At 46.4% G+C, this 19528-nt stretch overlaps 1 long non-coding RNA gene across 2 annotated transcripts in view; it reads right to left on the bottom strand.

Annotated features, from left to right (window-relative positions):
* Positions 1-1853: 1853 nt before the first annotated feature.
* The window catches only part of LOC131808333 (uncharacterized), a 60860-nt gene continuing 43185 nt past the window's right edge, over positions 1854-19528 (bottom strand). Inside the window, exons 4-7 of one of the 2 annotated variants that reach the window (XR_009344783.1) lie at positions 8459-8585; positions 7575-7666; positions 6719-6889; positions 1854-5655 (exon numbers count right to left, since the gene is read on the bottom strand). This is a non-coding gene — a long non-coding RNA (uncharacterized LOC131808333). The remainder of the gene's footprint in view (positions 5656-6718; positions 6890-7574; positions 7667-8458; positions 8586-19528) is intronic. The other variant, XR_009344784.1, reaches the window with a different exon arrangement.

Raw genomic sequence — 19528 nt, 5'->3', positions numbered from 1 at the left:
ATTTATTTATTATTATTTTATAACTGGAAGTTCATACCTCTTCATCAGAAGGGCTATATCGAGTTGTCTTACCCTAAATGATAACCGTAATCCACCAAACCACACCTCTCTCTCATGCCTGTTCTTCCTTGCAGCTTAGTGACAGACCCATTTTGAACACAGTTGGTAGGCCACGGGGCCAAAGAAACCAATTGCTCCATGAATGATAGATCTACAACATTTGCCTCAGTCTTCCAAATGAATAAATCAGTCATGGATTGTACAGTGCATCTTTGTAGATTTGTAAATCCATAAGTATTTGTTTCTGGACTCAAACTTTTCAGCACTTAATTGTTATTTGCTGTTCTAAATATTTAATATATTTTACACAAGCGATTGGTAAAGAGGGGCAGTTTGGATTCTATGAATAACTACCTCAACCATTTACTTTATTTTCTGTATACAAACACAACCATTTGGGTTCATGAAAACAACCAGCTTCTACATATGACCAAAAAATTGGGCCCTGGTGTCCATTTGTTCTGTTCAACTTTCTAATTGTCCCTGATCACCGTAGTAAATCAGTCATGAACTTTTCCATCTTGACCATTGCACTGCCAAAACCAGTTATGGAACTCACTATGATCTGAGGATGCTCATTTCAACTATAACCAAATCTTCTCAATCAACTGATTTTCTAAAACCACACCTGACATCATCCCAGGGCAAATGTGTGATTCTCGAATTGTCAGAAGAGTGAGAGACAGCAATCCAAAGCCACTCCTAATGCAGCTTTAAGACAAACGTGAGCCGAGTCATGAGGATTTGTCTTCAAAATCAAACTACATGGAAGATTGAATAGAAATTGCATCACATACCACCTCACACCAGGCAGAATGACTGAAATTAGCAAGTCATGAAACAACAAATGTTGGGGAAAATGTGGAGAAAGGGGAACCCTCCTACACTCTTGGTGGGAAGGTAAACTGGGCCAGCCCTCTGGAAAACAGCATGGCGGTTCCTTAAAAAGTGGAAAATAGAGCTACCCTATCACCTACAATTGCAAGTATTTATCCAAAGGATACAAAATATAGTGATTTGAATGCTATATATGCTTATAACGGCAATGTCCACAATACCCGAACTATTGAAAGTGCCCAGAGTTCCATTGACGGGTAACTAGATAAAGAAGAGGTAATATATATATATATATATATATATATATATATATATATACACACACAAAGCAATATTACTCATCCATCAAAAGAAAAAAAGAAAGAAAGGAAGGAATCTTAACATTTACAACGACATGGGTAGAACTACAGGGTATCATGCTAAGTGAAATAAGTCAGATGGAGAAAGACAATGATCATGTGATTTCACTTATATGTGGAATTTAAGAAACAAAACAGATGAACATAAGGGAAGGGAGGGAAAATTAAAACAAGATGAAATCAGAGAGGGAGACAAACCAGAGACTTGTAACGCTAAGAAACAAACTGAGGGTTGCTAGAGGCGAGATGGGAGGGTGCGGACAGGGTAACCGGGTGATGGGCAGTAAGGAGGGCACTCAGCGTGATGAGGCCTGGTGTTATCTGCAACTGATGAATCACTAAACCCTACCTCTGAAACTAATAATACACTAAATGTTAATTAATTGATGTTAGAGAAAAGAAAAGAAATTACATCACAGCCCTCAGGGTCTTTACATCAGAGCTTACACAGTTGTTTCCTACCACTTATCATGTTTTGCATAAAGCTCTCCACTGTACCATCTGATTAAACCATATAATGCAATAAATAAATAAATAAATAAATAAATGTATGTGGCATCTGTATACAAAACACCCAGACCACGCTTTTCTTTTTAATATTTAATACCGTTATAAACATCACATAAGCACCACTGACAGTCCCATTGAACGATGCATTTGTGTATTCAAACATTCCTTCAGACTACACTCTGCATCAAGTCAAATGCAAATCCTGATATACTATAAAAGATGCAAAAATATAGAACGTATTTTTTAACATGCATTTCTTTTAGGGGGAGAGAGTGTGCAGGTTGGGGGGGAGGGGCAGAGGGAGAGAATCTTCAAGCAGACTCCCTACTGAGGGTAAGGTCAGATGAGGCAGGGAGCTCAATTTCACAACCCATGAGATTGGGATCCAAGCTGAAATCAAGACTTGGTCACCTAACAGACAAAGCTACCCAAGCACCCCCATGTAGCATATTTTTTATGTTTAAAAACATATTAATCCCTTGAGATCTTTAAAAGGCTTGGCACATCGCGGTTCTTGAAATCTCAAAGAATCAGTCCAAAGGAAGCCAATCTGGAAGTCCAGCCCCTCCTTCTTTGCTCTCATGGAAACACAAGTCTTTGTCCTTGCCTCCACAAACCCCGTATCCGGTAGCCACCATCAGCAATAGGAACCTGTCAGAAGTCGCCCTCAACCTCAGAACACCATTTATTGAACACGTGCTATGTGCCAGATATCATAGAGACATTATTGCAAATGATCCACCAGATGTAAAAATGAATGAAATGGGAGTCACCATTGCCAAGTCATAGTTTAGAGACATGAGGCTAAGTCAGATGAAATCATAGACTGAGGTCCCAGCGGATCTCACCTACCAGAGCCCAGGAGCTGTCCACTAAAGCCTGCCCCCAGGGGGTGAGCTACTGAGAAAAGCTCCCGGACCTTCTGCCCTCAGGAAAATCTTAACACACTTGGCTTTTCATTCTTATGTCTGCTCCCTTTCACTGAAGAGATGTTTTTCAACAAAGACTAACCCTGTGATTAACTCAACTGTTAAAAATTTCAAGAGTAGAGGTTTAAGTGACCAACCAACCAAGAAGAAAAATGAGTTCATGTTGAATAAACAACTCTTCCAACTCTCAATATCATCAAGCCAAATAACCATACTGGCTATTTTTCCCCGAATGGATCTCTACATGTTTTGTTTGGAGAACTGATTTTCTGCTGAATCCATGTCCCCACAGCCTAAGAATCTCTCTTGGTTTTATGCAGAAAAGGGTTCCTTTTCCTTTAATTATATGATGCATAAACCCTAAGATCTACACATGATTTTAAGGACAAAGAAGCTTTTTTCCTGCCAGTCCAGTAGTTGGGGGGAGGGGGGAGCAGTCAGCAGGTGGTTCTGCTCCTTGCGGAAATTAGAAGAGTTCAGTTCTTCCCGTTGTTTTTGTCCATCATCCCCCAGGATACTGCCATCATCTGCATTTGAAGCTAGTTTTAGACTCTTCTGTGTCTTAGTACCAACCAAAGGGAAAGGCTGTGTGTTAGGACATAGGGTTTGAAATGTCTCCTATCCCTACTGCTCACATTTCATCAATAAGATCTTCAACACACACCTGTCAGTAAGGTTTGGAAGATAGTCCTTGAGAGGCTACATGTCTGGCTACAACCAGACTATCACCTCGAAAGAATGGGGAAATAGATTTGGAGGTCAGCCAGCCATCCTCACACTGGCGTGTGTCCACAATCCTTGGGCATGTGTGCAGCAGAAATGGAGGTCCGTGGTAGAGGAAAGAAACAGTGTGTGAAGGAGAAAAGAAGCCCTAATGAATTCACGTAAACAATAAACAAAATACTATTTCACCCAGGTATAAGACTGTGAACTTGATTTTCCACATACTTACTTCGATTCTCTGTTCCCCTTAAAGCGATCTTTTGAGAGCCAAAGGCCGCAACACCTTCCTAAGCATATGGAAATGGGAATCATCTAAGAAGAAGAAGAATGGATAACAAAAATATCGCCTCATGACACAGAGGGTCAAGGACATACCCAGATGTCTCCAAATCTGAAAATGATGCTGCGTTGGAAATCAAAACAAAATCTAAGACTCTCCAAGCCCTAACATATGGGCCTTAGACACACATATGGTTTCCATCTCTAGCTGAAAGAGTTGGATCTAAATGGAGTTTCAAAGCACATATGCAGTTTCATAAATAGAATTAGGTAGATCAGGATACCTTCCAACCCAGAAGTTTAGCAATGTCCTTTGCACAACTGAAGATTCGCTGTTCTAAAATTTAGTCTTTGTTAAAATTTCCTGGCTGGCCTTGGATCCCCATAAAGTTTGGTTTTTACATGTGTTGGGGAAGCTTTAAAGGTCTGCTTTGGGAGAAGGCTGATGAGAATCCCAGAATTTTCATTTTGGGGTAAAGGATATGAACTAAACCACCCACTGTTTGAACCTCTGAAAAGCAGATTTCTATACCGTGAATCTGGGGGATTGACATTTCAATAAAATGTATATGTAATCCAAAGGGCTTGACCAATGAGACAGTAATCAAAGTTAAAACTAAGACATTTTTTAATGATCAAGAAGTATTTACAGAATCTAGAATTGTAGCTCTTTCAGATTCCACTGTCAAAATGTCATATTCAGCCTCCTCCAAGGACCAGAAACATAAAAATATAATTGAAAAATCCAAAACAATGAACCTGAAGTGAATAAAAGAGGGAGAAGGATGTACCCTGAGGACCTAATTGCCACTTTTTGCTTTAAATTTATAGAGCCACTGGCCACCTCCCAATCTTATCAAGGTAATGGAGACATGTGTAAGAAAAGTCCTTGTTGGCGGGTTGTGTCTATGAAAATTTTCTATCCTGTCAATTTCATTTCATAAGCTTTGCTCTATTTACATACTGCTTCTCAATAGACCTCCATTTGACTGGGAAAGGGTTCTAATGGTTTGCTCATAAACTACTTTTGGGCTGGGATTGACTAATTTATTTGCCCAATATCGTGATATAATTTCTCTAATCACTATGGTTCTAGAGAGAAAAAAGAAAAGGCAGAAGGATGTTCATCCTTTTCGTTGGTAAATTGACCCAAACTTTATCATTTTAATAGATTTCTACCCATCCAGCACTATCTAAATATAATAATAACTGAAATAATTAATTAAAATGTTCCATCCAAGGTCTTGCAAATTAACCATATCAGATGTACAACCACCAAATTTCTCAGAGAATGTCCAACCTTGCTCCTTTGCTTGACAGTAATTGCCTGGATTAATTAATCTACTTTATTAGGGAAAGGATGGAAGTCAGCCAGTGTACAAGTCTTACGGGTTAAGTTATTGGAACTGTGTCTTCAATACCAAATTAAGATAATGTTATTACTAGGTGAATTCAGAACTCTCTGGAACCAGTCTACAAAAGCATGGCAAAAGAGTGAATAAATATACATATACGTGTGTGTTTTCTCCTCTGGAGCACAGCTTTCAGGATTTATAGACTTTAGTAGTTAGAAACATTTTAATCCACATTCTAATCTAGAGCTGATGAAACAAAGTGTCAAAGAGATGAAGCAACCTGCCCCAGTTTACAACACCTTTGGACTTTCATTCCAGTCTCCTGCCTCACCATATAGCTTGCTACCAAACTCTTCCCAATATTCATCTGGAGGAAAACTACTTGTAAGAATCTGAGATCACATAATCAATGCTAGAATAACTCTAGTTTTTCTAAATCCACCATTTGAAAAGCTGATAAGAAGTCAGAGAAGAGGAAAACGTGGCCATCACAAGCTCTTGCGGAAGGAAGATCAAATTCTCGAGATCAAATTCTTCGCCAGGTTCACGGACAGACTGCTGCTCTTCTGAGTCAGGCTCACAGGAATCTTCCTGGAGAGCATCCTGGAAAGAAGAAAGTAGAAAGCTAGCTCAGTCTCTCCTTTCTCAATAGCCTTTCACTTTCTCAAGTGAACATTGGCAGCCCACCCACCTGGAGAACTTGAGAATTCGCCAGCTGAGACAGGGTCACTGAACACAGGGACAGTGCCAGAAGCTCCTTGTCGAAGGAGTCAAGAAAAATCTTTCTTTCTCTGAGAGGTACTTAACTCTAGAGACACTTTTCCATATTCCAAGGTGGAACTCCAGAAGTCAGATTAGAAGGGAAGTGTTTTGTTAGACAGAACCTCTAGCTCTGTTTGGGAGTTAGAAGGAGGTTTCCTCTTTAATGAAGTATATTCTCTTAGATTCCCATATTAGTTCAGTGCCTCCTTCTATCAGGACTTTTCTAGAAGCTGCACAGATAATACACATGAGTAGAATTGCTCACATGCCTTCTTGCCAACGCTTTGGCCTCATCCTTAGAAGGAAGGATTGCAGATGTCACCAGCTGCAACTGTGTGGCTGGAGTGTCCCTATTCCCGGGAAGAGCTTCAGAGAAAATAGGGCAGAGAATTAAACTTGACTCATCACAGGGAGGCACGCACCCCATATGTAGGTGGAGCCTTTCTCTGCGCTGGAGATGATATGGACAAGGATTCACACGCTACTTCTGCACAGCAGAAAGCGTTTTCAAACAATCTCTACGCCTAATGAACACGTTCATTCTGAACTGAGAGTCACCATTGCATAAGTAAATATTCACTTTGTGTCGTATTAGGCATAGTATTCAGCACCCTTTGAGCTTCCAAGAGCGGAATGTGCGAATTGTCTGCTACCTCGGTCACCTCTGGGGTTGCCGTCCCCTCTCCCACCTCCCTGCTGGAGCCACTTCGCCAATATCCGCAATGGATTTCAGACTTGAATGGAAGGGACACAGAGTATCCTCCTGGGGTTTTCTCATCTCGTGTGATATGTATAATTGCTATGTTTGGTGATTACTCATGGAAACAGAGCCTGGATTCTCAGCTGCTGTGAAAGGTGGGATGCCAACACATGGATTCAACACAACATTCTCCTTTTTACTAACCTGCCGGGGCACCATGTCAAGCAGAATTGTTCCAGAACAGCTTATCAATTAGGGAAGCCGAGGCTTGAGGGGGCTTTCAGGAACCGTCCTATCCAGTGCTTCTCTTCAATTCTTAGTGTTTCTGTTCAGTACTTGCCACCTTATCCCCCAGTGTCTTTGAGATGATGGCCACTTAAGGAGAGAAAAAAATAATAATAATAATAATAAAGGATGCAGAAAATCCTTCCTCTCTTCTCATCCCAAAACATCCCCCTGACTATCCAAACCTTAGAATCTGTTAGACATCCAGGAACATTCTGAGGAATTTATATAGAGCTGAGCACAGTCTATATAAATTCTATATTATCTGTATTCAGGACAAACTAGTCCATGCTCTGGTAACAAAAGTCAAAATAGCACGAGATCTTCTGTCTGTTGGTGTTTCTCTCAATACCCATCCCCTGAGCGAAGTTTCTGTCTTGTGCATGAAAAGTCCAAAGCAGGTCAGCTGGGCTCCTGTCCACCCACCCTCTCGGGGATCTAGGCTCCTCTTATCTTTCTCCACTACTATTTCGACACATGGCTCATGGGAAAGACTATGGAAAACTCTCAACTGCCTCAGACCAAAAATGACACATCTCTTCACTCAAAGCCTATTGGGAAGATCTAGTCTAACAAGTTTCAGAGCAGCTTGAGCCTTCCCATGTGCTTAGGAATGAAGGGAGACCAGATATGGAAAGCTCTAGGCATCTCCATCACTTCCATCAATGACCAAACTCATACAGATGCCTTCATGGCAACCACCTTCAAAATTGTTAGTGATCTCCACCTCTGAATACTACAGCAAGTCCCACTGCTTCAGGAACAATAAACTCACCATGATCCCGAGGCCCTGCCTTCAAGCCCACATGACAAGCCAAGACTCCTTCATTGCCAGCATCAGGGAGCATCATGTTATCTCTTCCTTACCTGAAGATACAGACAGATTCTGGCTGTATCCGTCTAGCCACCAAAACATCAAGGGCAACAAGGGAAGGACCCTTTCATTCTCTAGCATCTCTTATAGCCGAAGGAATCCATTTTTCTGAGGAATCTTAACTGGTGGTTGGATATAAATTCACAAATGCAGGGGAATCATGCTGAAGTTATTCCAGAGGCGGGAGGGAAAAGGCAGGGCAGCTGTGCCAGAGACCTCACCCCAGAATGAGATCTCCCTGAAAATCCTTCTAGTCTCTGATAAATCTGCTAAACTCAGAAACTGTATGGGTAGGAGTGACTTTTGATGAAAAACACTAACGTAGAAAAAGTAGCATCCGGGCACTAAAGCAAAAAAGAAGTTTGAGGAAATAAGTGCTAAGAAATAAGCGAAGAATAAGGATTCCAGTCAAGTCGGACCATATCCCCGGGGGCAGGAGTCCTGCTGACAGCTGGCTCCCATGGGGACATGACCTTCACTGTGCTGAAACGGGGGCCCGGTGAAGGGCTCCAGGTATACCAGAGGGAAGGAGATGCAGCTGGAGTAAAGCGATTGTCTCTTTTTTTAGTGTCCCTTCTAGTGCCTTAACATTACATCTCCTGAAACCTACAGGAAAGTACACCTGCGTTCACCTCTTAGGGAACTTACCAAACAGCCTTACATTCCTTTGGATCTTTAGTATGGTTTTGCCCACCCCACCTCTACTCCTCATCCTCTCAGACTCGGAACCAGGACCCAGAGAAATGTGCCTCTTTCTCTGGAATCAGCATAGGGCCTGCCCTTACCTGGAGATCAGATGGGATAAAGGAGAGGCCATGTGGTTGTGATGGTGAGCACCAGGGTTAGTGAGGGTTCTGGCTTTAAGTCTGCGTCTCTCTTAAGAGCACTCAACTCCTGGGGCTTTGCTGGGGGCTAAATGAGAAAAAAACAAAGAAACAAACAAAAAAAAAAATCTAAACTGTGAGTATAAGATCTAGTGTGTTTTAAGTGTCAGCCGCAATAATATCTATGCCTCTCCTAAAATGGACACTGGGAAGACATGGTATTACCATGATACCAGCTCAGCTGGGCTGGGAGTTACTGGGGGAAAGAATGAGTACCGGGAACCCTACAAGTGGCCTGGAGAAGATCACAGCATAAGAAAGTCCACTTTGTCTTAAGGAAAGACTCCATACAATTGAGAAACCTTCGGCATCAGCTACGTGGAAGGGAAGGCAAAAGGCACCTTCCAGAAGCGCTGAAATTACATGATGGGTAGAGACCACCAGGGCTGCCCCACTCTCTGTTCTCCACTTCTTCTGTAGAACTTGGTCTTGGCAAAGCACTGATTGTAGGACAGAGCTAGCCACGTGTGGCCACGTGGCTGTGGCCTGGGCAGGCAGGGTGTAGACGAGGGTGCCATGTAGGAGCTTCTGGGAACCTTCTACAGGTAACAGCAGGCATCTACCCTTTGCCAGAGCCTCCCCAGCCCTCTTTCTTGCCAGCAGGAGTGCAGGTATGTTACCTCTGCACCCTTGGACTGAGAGATGTCCTTGAGAATAGAGGCTCAAGGGCAAGCACGAGAAAGAAGCAGCAAGAGATGGAGAGTAGAGGGTGGTGTGCCAGTCAAAGCCACGGTCACCCCCCAGGAAGAGCCACGAAGCAGTGGACGGCAAGACGCCCACAGCCTTGACCATCTATGCCCAGACTTCCATGCAAAAGAAAAATCAGCTTTATCTTGCTGAGGCTACAGTTACCCCTGGACCCCATTTTCTGCATAGCCCAACTTTGTCCTCCGTGGTAGTAACTTTCTCTACCTGTGTGGCCACTGATGACATTTCCATGTAACCAGCCTTGGCTGTTCATTATATTTCTTCCCAACATCGGGGAGGTTAGCATTTATCCTGTCATTAATCTTATTTTAACAGTGTGATCCTCTGACTCCCACTTAAATGCTCTTCAAAATGAAGATGGAATGTCAGTCTGACTATTGTCCGTCGTGCCTGGATATCGTAACCATTGTCACGGACTTAATTTAAAACCAAACAAAACAATGGGAACCACGGCAAAGCTTCAGAGTTTTGCCATGTTTTCCCAGCGCTGACCCAAGGGGCCCCCTGGGCAGCCACGGGAAAGTATAGGAAAACTGATTCATCTTCACAAAAGGCTTCCGGCCTCCGTCCTTGCAGAAGAGTTAGCCCATCCACGAACTCAGCATTGTCTCGGACTCACCCAGTGTAAAACGGTCTTCCTTCTGAGTCACTGCTAACGGCAGGTGGACAGCGCCCAGCCTGCACATTCCGCCGCCTCCTCCCTCACCAGACGCCGCGTCTTAGGGATATCTGCTGCTTGTGCAGTGGCTCGTGCTACCAACCAACCAGGGTCAGTTGGGGATTGTGGGAGGGGGATGCAGCTCCAGCTAGGCGACACTCGGCGTCCTGGCCGTTCTGCCTACTAGTATCCTCCCCAACTGCTGGAAGGGACTCCACAAGGCCAGGTCGCCACCCTGCCCCCAGGGACAACCACGGCCGGCTGCTGCTGAGTTTGGCCATGGGGTTCCAACCCATCTATTATTCAGTCGGCAGGGATTTCTGTTTAACACCTGTGTATTTACACTCTTTCAGCCTCTTAGTAACCTCCGGTAGGATTCCATTGCCTCTTCTTAACACATGCTGTGAAGTAGGCACGGGTAGTTCTTCTCTTGGTGTCTCGAATGGAAGAAATAAGGTCCTGAGGGTCGCCAAACGCACTTCTGTGACTGAAGCACCTGCCATGGAATAAGGACATTCGGGCTGCACCTGAGACCAGGTGAGGAGTGTGGGCAGTAGGCGGAGGGGAGCTGGGAACCCTGGAGGGTGGGCTCTGGGGACTGCCACGTGTACATGGAGGGAGGAAGCCCGAGGAAGGCTTCCCCAGGCTCCACCCTCCACTCTGCCTTCCTCCCACCCAGGTCCCAGCTGACCTGTCCGCTGGGGCTTGAGTCTCTCCCCAGCAGGATGGGAGGCCCCAGCAGGCAGCCTCTCAACCTTTCACAGGACAGAGATCCAGGGCCTGACGCACCAACCGCTGCGTGAGCCCAGAAATTACTTGAGAATTAAATAGAATCTGTCTTACTTCCCCAGTTTGATCACTTTTTCATTAGAGATGGGAAATAAATGCATTTTTGTTGTTCTTTTACTACATCTGTGCACTAATTGCCAAGTATTGCCCAAAGCCCAGGAGCCTGCTCACTCTCTCTCTCTCTCTCTCTCTCTCTCTGCCTCTTACAGAGTAAGAGGACATTTGAACTGAAATCCGAGGTGTGTGGCTCAGATCTAATGTGCCAAGGGGGGCCTGGACTGGAAAACTAAGTCAAGATTTTAATGTTCTCAAGCACAGGCCTCTCCATCAGGTAATACTGTGTGCGGTGCGTTAATGGGCTTAATAGATCAGGAGCTCTCTGATTGATTTGAGACTGTATAAACACCGTGGAAAGAAGGGCCTGGGTGTCCACAATGTTCTAGCTGCTCTTTCCACATGGGTGGCAATAAGCAACGCACACCGAGATGCGTGTCCTCTGTTGTGTTCTCACCACAAAAATGCCAGGGGGAGGCTGTGATGAAATTAACACACAGAGTGGCCTGTGATGGGGGTTAACCCACGGGGGCAGAGGGAGCCATAAGTCAGCATCCTGGCTTCGTGCACTTGTCAGCAGAAGGGAAGCATGCAAGGGGGCTCCGAGGCAGCCGCATGAAACAGCACGACTATATCTAGACAGTGTTTTCTTTTCTAGAGACTAGAAAGGTCTCCGAGACAGATGGACGTTTGGATTCTGAAAACTGTAAACCGGGGAGAGGAGACGCAAGACGCACAGAGAATTGATGTCAGTTGTATTTATTTATTTTTTTTCTTTCCTGGCCAGAAAACCAGTAGATTCAGTTTTATTATGTGATAAAGGATGCACTCTGTTTCCTTGAAAACCTAATAATACTTTTGGTGACAAAACAGAAAAATCTGGACTTTCCTTCTCTGTCTTGAGAACTGACCAGAACTCATTTATGAGCAGACCTTAATTTATCATGACATTAAGAAAGCGAAGTCATCAGCTGCAGGCCTACTATCTACCAGGTGTTTCCACCTTTTGCATTTAATTTTTTCACAATATCCCCCTCTGAGCTGGGTTGAATCAGAACCATTCTGAACATGATGACACTAAGGCCAGGGAAAATAAAATTTTTCCAACGGCACACAACTAATAAGTGTTAGAAGCCAGAATTTAAAAGTCTGGAGGACAAACCTCAGGTTTCAAACACTGAGAACTGAGGTGGTTTGGTCACGTGGCACTCCCACTCCCCCACGTGGGTACCAGTGAGAATTTTGCCTGGGGTAAAGGTAACCCCACAAGAAACCTCCTAACTGTTCTTGAAGGTTGCTTCTGTGTCAACCGTTTTATTTGCATTGCTTGCGAAGGTCAATGTTAAATCTTTAGTACGCCATCTTCCCATGGTCCACGCTCTTTACCTGTGGCCAGTGTCGCTTCATGCCTCCCTGTTCAACCCCACCCCCACCCTGCTACCTGTATATTTCCACCCCCATTGTAGGGTGGAAATATACAGAAAGAAAGTAAGATGCAGATGGATGACCTAACTTATCCAAAGTCTCACAGAAATAAGCAAATAGGTGCCAGAGCCAGTGGAGACACCCCAAATTCCATTGAATTCTAAAGCCCATGTCCCTCTGTGACTTCTCCTAGATGCCCTCAATAATTAAAGAGAGAGCAGACAGACCTTGAACCTCAGCATTCCAAACCCCTTTATTCACTTATTAAAAAATGGAGCTCCGTGAGGGGGAATTGGCCAAGGTCAGAGGTAGGCAGAGAAGGGGATGATGACGGGCGATTCCCCTCGCCGCCCCCGCTGCCCCGCTAATCCAATATCCAGGTGTACCGCTGCCAAGAAGAGGAGCCAATCCGTGAGTGCTGAGGGCTCAAAAGGAATGCATACCATTTCATTTCAAAAACTACACAAGGATCAGGGAAAGAAGATTTGGCTAAAAAAGGAGTGGACCTTTTACGTGAAATAGGAGCTCAGAAAAGCTCACAAGTGACCAGCGTTACTGAATAATTAATCAAGAGCAGGCGGGTGCTGGTTTGAAATGTAAATGGACGGATAGAGGTGTGATGCTGTCACCCAGGGGCGGGTGATGTGACCAGAATCGTGAACCGGCCTCACCGGCCCCCACGAAGGGCATAGCCACAGACGAAGGGAGCCTATCAGACCAGACCACCCCAGAACCCTGAATTCCTGACTTTGACCTGCTGTTCACTTTCATGTCCCTGTCCCCAAAGAGATGTTAAAAAATGATGAAGAGCCAGCTCGGCATGAGGGAGGGAAGAAGAACCATGTACAGAAACGTTCCCTGACAAGGCTGCAGGCGACACACTCGAGAGCACCTTTATTTTCCCTGTGTCTTCCGGCTTCTTGAAAACCCACGCACCTCTCTCCTCCCCACCCCCCTTCTTCCCAAATTCTCTAGAGCTCTTCCTGCAAACAGTTCGTGAGCCTCAAAGACAGACAACAGCTGCAAGCCAAGGAACCAAAAGGACTGACAATGAGAAAAGAGGCAGACAGAGAAACTCCTTACCTTATCACACCAGATAAAAAACAAACTAACAAAGTCTGCGTGTCTCTCCTCTAACTAAACACGGATCAAAAATCTCTATTCTGGAAAAATGGGACAGCTTGGCATTCAAGTCGTGGCATCTTGCATCGGGAGCATACATCCAGGGCTGACATAGCCCTGGTACACAGTAGGTGTTCAATGTGTGCTAGCTCTTTTTTCCCCTCACTCTTTCCTTATCTAATAGGTTTTCCCAGAGGCCAGATGCGAACCTCTAGAAGCTTCGGTTTACTCCTCTGGAACAATGGAGGTGATCCTGGTGCCTCCTTCAAAGGGTGACAGTCTAGCCCCTGCCAGTGCTCCCATGAGCTCCCCGGTTTTCTTATTCCAGATGGAGGGCACAACCTGTGCAACGCTGTGAGGAAAAGCTTGGGTGGCCCGGGGGAGTCACCAAAACCTCTGGGTGGCAGAGGCACCCGGTTCAAGGTCGGTTGGCAAGAGAGGCAGCTGGTGAGGCAGATGCGGGCTAGAAGCCAGAGCATGAACGTTTGGGGCGCTGCTGTGAGCCGGGGAGGGCTGCTGGGGCTCGAGAACAGGGGGCCAGAAATGGAATGGAGCCAGATGGAGGGAAGGCCGGGGAGGTCCTGAACGAGTTCTGTCCGGATGGGACAGAGGGAACAGGGAAATCGTTAAGGACACGGTGTTAAGTGGAGTTTCCCTGTGTGACTCTGCTACTACTCCCAGTGCCTAGGAGAGCAAGGTGGTGGAGGGCGTGGGGGGTGCCAGCTGGCTTAGGGGCTGAATCCAATGACGGAGTTTTTAGCAGCCCTGGGGCTGCTGCGCCTTGAGACATCACTGTAACTTTCAGTTTCTCTTCCCAGAAACTGACAGCTGTTTCCCTGCCTCTCCCTCCCCTTCCCTTGGCGCCTTTCCGCCCCCTCTGCTCCTCCCTCTTCCCTCCACTGTGGTCCCCCTTTCTTCTCCCCTTCTCTTTATCATTCTTACCTTCTGGCCTTTGCAGCAAAATCAGAAACAATCCACTCCCCCCACCAAGAAATTTGCACCCACCTTGGTGACCTCTCCAAGTGTCTTCCAGGTTTCTGGGTTTTGCTGGTGGCTGCCCTGGTGAAGGGCAGTGTCGGGAGCAGAAAGGAAGGAGGGCAGCCAAGAAGAGGCACCAAGGTGTTGCTGCCCACTGCTGTGGGCGCTCCCCACTCTTCACCCCCACCCACCCCACACCCCTTGCTTCTAGCATGGTCCAACCAGAAGCCAAATGTTGACCTGGACTGTCCTGGTTCCTCTATCAGTAGAATCTCATCCAAACACACAAAAGTAACCCATAATGGAAATAAAAATAGAGCAGAGCCAAGCCCTGAAGCTCATCCTCTTCCACAGTACAAGCCGCTTACAGCGCATACATTTTTCCAAATTTAAAACCCTAGTTCCTGATGCCGTAAGATTCAGGGAGACAACATCACACAAACCCTTGAGTTCGTGGACACTTTCATTCCAAGAACTTATTATTTATGACAAGTCTTTCCCTAGGAAGACTTTTAGTTCATATTTTCAAAAGCAGTATTGGCAAGACTTCTAAACCTCCAGAACTTAAGGGTCTACTATTTTCCTGTAAGATATCCATATGGAAATGCTATCGGCTAGGAAATAAGATTTTTGAGAAATTGAAAATTAATTTCTATTTAATCTGGAGAATATTTTCCAGAGGGGAAAAAACAATCCTAAAGGTAGAACTCTGAGCTTTGTGTGTGTGTGAGTTCATTTCTCAAAGAACTGTGGATTTATGCACAGAAGATTGTAACCAGCTGTTCTTCATCCCCATCTAGTAGGGAGTGAGAAGCTAGTGGCTTGAACCGGAGGGAGAAGAATTTAAGTTCAATAGGAAGAAAGGAGGTCCTGACAATGTGGATTGTTAGGACATTAGCAGAGTTTGCCAAAGACCGCTGCACCATCCTTCCCTGGAGGGCTTTACCATTTCTGTAGGTTCTCATCTCTGTGGGTGGGCTTGGGCTTGCCATCAGGCGCCTCTTAAGGCGTCAGCTTAAGAGGAAAGCAATGAGCCAATCCTCCAAGTCCCCTCATCCCACACATCTTCCCCAATGTCATGCCAGTTCCCATGCTCTTACTAAAAAAGACCACAGCGTCCATTTGAGCAATGACCCCCCCACACCCCTCAGTTAACCATAGACTCAGTGTCTGTCCCACAGAGGGCCAAAGACCCTGAGTGTTGTTCACCCTAACCCCGTCAATGAGTTTCACCTGACCAAATCGTGGTTCACCTCTCTCAGTAGCAGTTCTTGAGGGAGAAACCCAGCAAATGGGTTCTGGCTCACGTGGCAAATTCCAGTACAACAGCCTCTCAAAATCTAACTCCAGACAAGGCCAATCTGGCAACCTGGACCTCACAAGCAAACGTTACCACCAACTCCCCTTTTGAACACTTTTCAGATTCCTTCCCAGTTACCTCTTAGTGAACTGAGCACCACACACACACACACACACACACACACACACACACACAAGATCTGACTCTCTCTCATCGTCTGTGACTTTCCTGTGAATTTCACTTGATGCTCTCAAGCCCGGATCATTAACCTGAAGTGGTCAGACATGGTAGAAAGTGGCTGGGTTTTGTTCTCTAACACTATTTTTCAGGATATAATGTTAGAGCTAAGATTGTATCTGGAAGAGATACGGATGGGGGAGGGTGAAGAAGCCTATTGCTGCCCTCCTAGGAATGGAACCAAGGAAAAAGCTGCTCTGGGTTGGTGGCTTCCTACTGACCATCATGGTCCCCACCACTAGGACCTTCCAGTCCCATGAAACCCAGGACCCTGAGATGAAAAAGAAGCTTCTCCCACTGGCAAGAGGCACGAGACACACCTTCACGCTGGGTGGAGGGAGCAGCCCTCCCAATACCTCCTAACCCATGGACAGAGGCCGGCCTTGGTTTCTAGAATCCACACATAGCCTACCAACTTCCTCAAGAGCTGGTGGCTCTTTGAAGTGACTTTTCTGCACGGGAGGCTCTTTGTACTCTTTTTTTAAGCATGAAATATAATTCAGGGGGAAGACTTATATGTATGTTTATGAATTCCATATATAAATGTACATGTATAGAATACTTTTCAGCATCTACAAATATGCCCAAGCTTCAAACACTCCTTTACTATTGCCCTCTTCATGAAGGACTTGTTGGGATGGCAGGCCAGGGGAGGGGAACCTTGGCCAAGAGCAGCATGAAATCCAGAATCTGAAACTGTCCGTGTTTTAAACACATTTTTGTGCACTAAGAACTGGTGAAGAGGGAGGGCAGACGGGGGAACTTTAGAGAAGAATGATCTCTCCCTCCATAAATACTAAGGGAAAAACAAAGGAGGGATAAGTAAGCATGAAAGTCCAACCCCAAGGCAGGAACACCAAAGAGATCCACGGCTGACTTCTGGTCGCTGGAGAAGTGGAGGCAGAGGGGACCTATGATTTGGCTGAGGATTTAGGGGCAACCCAAAAAGTATGACAGTCACACAGGGAAGGAGGACTGGCAACGTGATTTCTAGGTGGGATGTCCTGCTCCAGGAACTACTTCTCGAAGAGTGAAATGGGAACGTCTTGCCAGACCCTTCCTTGAAGATGTGTGTGGATAGGAGAAAAGTCTGTGTCTCTCCGACTCATTCCTGGGACACCAGCTAGCTACACGCGCATGAACTCAGATGTCACAGCTCTCGGGTGAGCATCTGTCTAGAGCTCATCCTGAGCCCCAGGCTCCCAGGGCCAGCCACAGCTGGAGGGCCAGCTCACCCCAGAAGGCATGAGTGTGCATTTGAAGGGCTCCACAGCCGGAACTAAGGCATTTGTACCTGCATTTATTAGATGAAAGGTTGTCTTGCTAGAGCTTGAGGACTGCATGCTGCTCGTCCGTGCTTTAGAGGAAAGATATTCCAGGTGTGTGAAGTGTTCCACTAGGCTGCAAGAAGAGGGCTCATTTGATTTACAAATAGCCCATGAACTTAGCACTAGTCTCGCCCTCCACCCAGTGCCTCTTCCTTGAGCTACTTCCAAACTCGCTGAAGTGCCCAAAAAGGGCGGAAAATAAAATCATTGAAAATGAAGAACTCTGGAAGAGGCAATAGACTATAATATAATGAATTCTGCTCTCGGAATCCAAAGATCGGGGTTCAAAAACCATCTCCAGGGACGCCCGGGTGGTTCAGTCGGTTGAGCATCCGACTCTTGATTTCGGCTCAGGTCATGACTTCAGGGTCATGAGATGGAGCCCCATGTTGGGCTCTGCACTGGGTGTGGAGCCTGCTGAAGATCCTCTCTCTCCTTCCCCCTCTGCCCCTCTCCTCCACCCTTGCTCGCGAGCACTCATGCTTGCTCTCTCTCTCCTCCTTTTCTCTCTTTCTCAAAAATAAAATCTCCAGCCATGACTAGCTGTGTGACCAGGAACCAGTTATTTAACCTTTCTGAACTCTGGTGCCCCTGCCTAGACCACAGAGACTCTCAAACCCAGCTGACCTTTGAACCATGTGGGGGTTAGGGGAACAAACACCCCCTCCTGCTGTGGAAAACCCATGCATAGGGGCATCTGTGTGGCTCAGTGGGTTAAAGCCTCTGCCTTCGGCTCAAGTCATGATCCCAGGGTCCTGGGATCCAGCTCCGAATCGGGCTCTCTGCTCAGCGGGAAGCCTGCTTCCTCCTCTCTCTCTGCCTGCCTCTCTGCCTACTTGTGATCTTTGTCTGTCAAATAAATTAATAAAATCTTTAAAAAAAAAGAAAAAACCCATACATAACCTTTGACTCCCCGAAATCTTTACTAATAGCCCACTTCTGACAGAAGCCTTACCGATCACATAAACAATGGATTAACACATATTTTTTGCATTATAAGTATTATATACTGCATTCTCACAATAATACCTTTACCTTAATTGGGAGGGAGGAGTGGTATTTCTAAGCTACTCAGTTGGGTCTGAGAGTTTTTTCAAACTGCTGCAAATCTCAAAAAAATTTCCAAAACAATCCACATGTCAGTTCAATTTCGTGTTATTCAAGGAACCCCTGTACTCCCCGCCCTCACAGGACTTCACCATGGGGCTTAGATGAGGTGACGCAGTTGACAGCCACCACCCAGGCCCCATCCCCATACAAAGTGCTCCGTGAATGTTCATGGCAAAGTACAGAGAGACCCATCTGCTAAAGCCATACCACTCACTACAGAAACTAGCAGATCCTAGCCCTGAAGGGTCTGCACCGGCCTGGAGAAGAAACTGCAATAGCTTTATCTGTTCTTTGAGGTCACACTCTTTGCATTTTCCCCAGGAACATGTTTTTTGTGGGAGAGCCTGGAGCTGCTCCCCTGAAAACAGCTCCCCGGGGCCTCTGAAGCCAAGGCCGAGGGAAGAGCGGCCAGAAGGCAGAGCAGCTGTGGCTTCAAAGTGGGAGGACGAGCCCCTCGTTCTCCACGCACAACCTGCTGCCTGCCTGGAATTTCTCTAGCAAGAGATCAAACCCCTCAGGCCACAGTTGGAGGAGGAGGGGAACACCAGGCCCCACTCCTGACAGACACACCCCATCCGTTTGGGGCATCCCGGTGGCTGGTCCTGGAGACAGAGCCCCGCACAGGAGGCGCTCTTCGGGTGTTGAGGAACATGTGCGAGCATGAGGAGTGAGTCTGGCAGCACCTGCAACCCTGGGCACGGAGGGAAGAAGCAGGTGTGTGTGGGGGCTGCGTGGAGCCCGCAGGAGCCACTGTGCCCACACAGACCCACCGTCAGAACGGCCAATAGGCACCTGCGGCTGAGCTCTCCATCTCCTGACTCAGTTCAGCCCCCAGCCCCGTAGCGTTCATCTTCTGCTCCATAGATGGCTGCTGGTCACACCCTTGGGAGCCGCACCGGGATCTGGGCACACAGCTCCCGAGCAAGTGCCACTGGGCGAATGCCGAGAACAGGTCGCCCGTGGGGAGCTGGGAGTGCTGGAACAGGCAGACGGGAGCTGGGGGTAAGCCAAGTGCCTTGTGCACACTTGTGCACCCGTTAGGGGGCAGCTCCTCTTCTGGAGGAGGGGGTGGCGCCCCCCTACACCCTTTCTACTCAGCATCCTCCCTGCTGTATTCTCAGTCAGTGCCATGGCCCTCAGCCTCAACACCAAAGTCTCCCCATGTCCCCTCTTCCTCCCTCTCTCCTTGTCTCTCTGTCTCTCTTCCTGTTTCTCTCTATATATCTCTCTGTACCTGTGTGTGTGTGTGTGTGTGTGTGTGT

Source organism: Mustela lutreola, chromosome 9, assembly GCF_030435805.1.
Source record: "Mustela lutreola isolate mMusLut2 chromosome 9, mMusLut2.pri, whole genome shotgun sequence".
Lineage (NCBI taxonomy): Eukaryota > Metazoa > Chordata > Mammalia > Carnivora > Mustelidae > Mustela > Mustela lutreola.
Note: the sequence above shows the minus strand (reverse complement) of the source record. Positions and strands in the feature narration are given on the sequence as shown.